Raw genomic sequence first — 2,500 nt, forward strand, 5'->3', positions numbered from 1 at the left:
CACTCGCCCGTTTCAACATAGCATTTGGCTCACTTTCCTTTATCCTTCTACACCGAACTCTTTCCGAAATATATCACTCTTCTCTCTTACTTCCATTCTTTCAGTTTTTTTTTTCTTTCTTTCTCTCCTTTCTCTCTCCTTCGTTTAACTGTTCTACTGCTTTGTTAAACTGATCTGCGAAAAGGGGGGAGGGGAAACACTGTTACCAATCTACCACTGGGGAAATGAAAATGCTTGTACCAGATGAAAAAAAAATCACTGTGTTCAGAACAACCAGGTGAAGAACCCCGGCACACAACCAAGCCGTTCCAAGGAGGAGGCAAACCCTGACAATGTGTGGTGTTCACTGTCGCCAAGCGAGAGTAAAGGTCTAAGTTACCAGGTACGAAACTCTAAACTCTGGCACGGAAGAAGGTGTTCACTGCTGTTGTTTGGCTGGCGCTGCTCGTGCCTGGAAAGGTCTCTTCCAGGGCACTCGAAACTTCCCTCAAAATACATCGCGAAACGTTCGTTTTTAGTGGAACGCAACTTCGGGCGAAAGAGGGATATGCAAACGGAGGAAGAGGAGAGAGGAGGAAGGGGGAGGAAAAGGGAGGAGGGGAGGAAGGGGAGTGGGACGCAAAGTTGAGAGAGGAAACAAGGGGAGGGAAGGGCGGGGAGACGGGAGGCAGGGGAGCGAGGAACGGAGGGGCGAAATCAGGACAAGAAGGAGCAGATACCTAGTACAATTGGGAAGACACACTGTGGCAGCGACGATGCATCGAGTAGAGGGAATTTGTACAGCAAGTAACATTTAAAACAGAATAAAAATGACAACTGAAACAAAGAAACCCAACGAGGTCAATGATAGCGATAAGATAGAATAAATGACGAACGAGTCAGAGCTGATAACAACATTCTCCAGCTAATATCTAAGCCTTTCTCCAGAGTTGGCGTGTGTGGTGTCCGCGTGGGTGGACACATGCCGTGGGTTTGATCAGCAGACGCAATCATCTTCACAGTTCCAAGGCACAGACAGGGAAAATCAATACATTCCCCGACCTCAAATGCAGTTAGGCAGTTCGCACCTGTCCCTATCCACGATTAGGACACGGGGGAGGCCGAAGGAGGGGGGGGGGGGGGGGCGCAGGAGGTTTGGTCTATGAGTGGATATGTAAGTATATGTATTTGAGTTGGGGAAAGGGGGAGGAAGGAAGATAGAGATAGATAGATAGATGGAGAGAGAGAGAGAATGAAAGGATTAAAAGCGAAAGCGGGGTTCATTCCACGGATGAATGGACACAAAGGCGCATCAACCAGTTTACTACTTTCCGCGGAAATGGCAGCGAGATGAAACGAAGGCAGGAGATACCCAATAGAATGCGGGGAAAGAGCATACGAACAATATAAAGAGTGGAGAGAGAGAGTGGAGAGAGAGAGAGAGAGAGAGAGAGAGAGAGAGAGAGAGAGAGAGAGAGAGAGAGAGAGAGAGAGAGAGAGAGAGAGAGAGAGTGAGAGAGAGTGAGAGAGAGTGAGAGAGAGTGAGAGAGAGTGAGAGAGAGTGAGAGAGAGTGAAAGAGAGAGTGAAAGAGAGAGTGAAAGAGAGAGTGAAAGAGAGTGAAAGAGAGTGAAAGAGAGTGAAAGAGAGAGAGAGAGAGAGAGAGAGAGAGAGAGAGAGAGAGAGAGAGAGAGAGAGAGAGAGAGAGAGAGAGAGAGAGAGAGAGAGAGAGAGAGAGAGAGAGAGAGAGCAAATAAACCCAAAAGCCCAGGGGTCGCGCAAATGACTCGGGCAAAATTACTCGAGCAAAAAAAACGAAAAAAGAAATAAAAAAAAGTGCGTCACGGTAAAAAGTGAAAAGCGGAAGAAGACCTCTTGTGCAGAAACGCTCCCGGTGTGGAGGCAGGGTGCGAGAGACACAGGCTGACATATGGGGACGTAAAGCGGAGCGGGAGAGGGGAGAGGGGAGAGGGGAGAGGGGAGAGGGGAGAGGAGCAAGGGGAGAATGGGGGAAGGGACAAGGGGGGAGAGGGGGGAAGGGACAAGGGGAGGAGAGGGGGGGAAGGGACAAGGGGAGGAGAGGGGATGAAGGGGAGGAAGGAGAGTGGGGCGCATAGTTGGGAGAGGGAACAAGGGGAGGAAGGGACAGGGAGAAGGGAGGCAGGGGGAGCGGTGAGAAGGGTTTGGAGAAGGAATGATGGGACGAGGAGAATGGGAGAATGAGAGGAAGGGAAAGAGGAAGAAGGGGCGGGCTGAGGGGAACAGCACGCGAAGAGGAAAACGACGGGGATATCGTCAGACGGGACCGAGGGTTGCTAGGCCGTTTCAGTTGCTAAGAGCGTAAGTAAGACCGACGGGGGGGGGGGGGGGGGAGTAGAAAGAGGCAGCCTGAGCACTTTCTTCCCCCTGACGCAGCGGTCCATTTTTTCCCTACCAACATCGTAATCCTCTCCTCCGCCAAACCGCCCCTCTCCCACAGCGACACCTGCGCCACTGCCTCTCCGGCGCCTCGGCCCCCGAAGC

At 51.5% G+C, this 2,500-nt stretch overlaps 1 protein-coding gene and 1 long non-coding RNA gene across 7 annotated transcripts in view; one reads left to right on the forward strand and one right to left on the reverse strand.

Annotated features, from left to right (window-relative positions):
- The window catches only part of LOC125028853 (tyrosine-protein phosphatase non-receptor type 9-like), a 103,438-nt gene that overhangs the window by 17,046 nt on the left and 83,892 nt on the right, over window positions 1-2,500 (reverse strand). For 2 of the 6 annotated variants that reach the window (XM_047618406.1, XM_047618405.1), the window contains exon 2: window positions 1-174. This exon is cut by the window's left edge and continues 100 nt beyond it. The exons of the other annotated variants lie outside the window; for them this stretch is intronic. The gene's annotated coding sequence lies outside the window, so the exon portion shown is untranslated. The remainder of the gene's footprint in view (window positions 175-2,500) is intronic. 6 annotated transcript variants of the gene reach the window in all.
- The window catches only part of LOC125028855, a 56,023-nt gene that overhangs the window by 9,010 nt on the left and 44,513 nt on the right, over window positions 1-2,500 (forward strand). The window lies entirely within an intron of this gene.

The sequence above is a fragment of the Penaeus chinensis genome, chromosome 9, assembly GCF_019202785.1.
Source record: "Penaeus chinensis breed Huanghai No. 1 chromosome 9, ASM1920278v2, whole genome shotgun sequence".
NCBI lineage: Eukaryota > Metazoa > Arthropoda > Malacostraca > Decapoda > Penaeidae > Penaeus > Penaeus chinensis.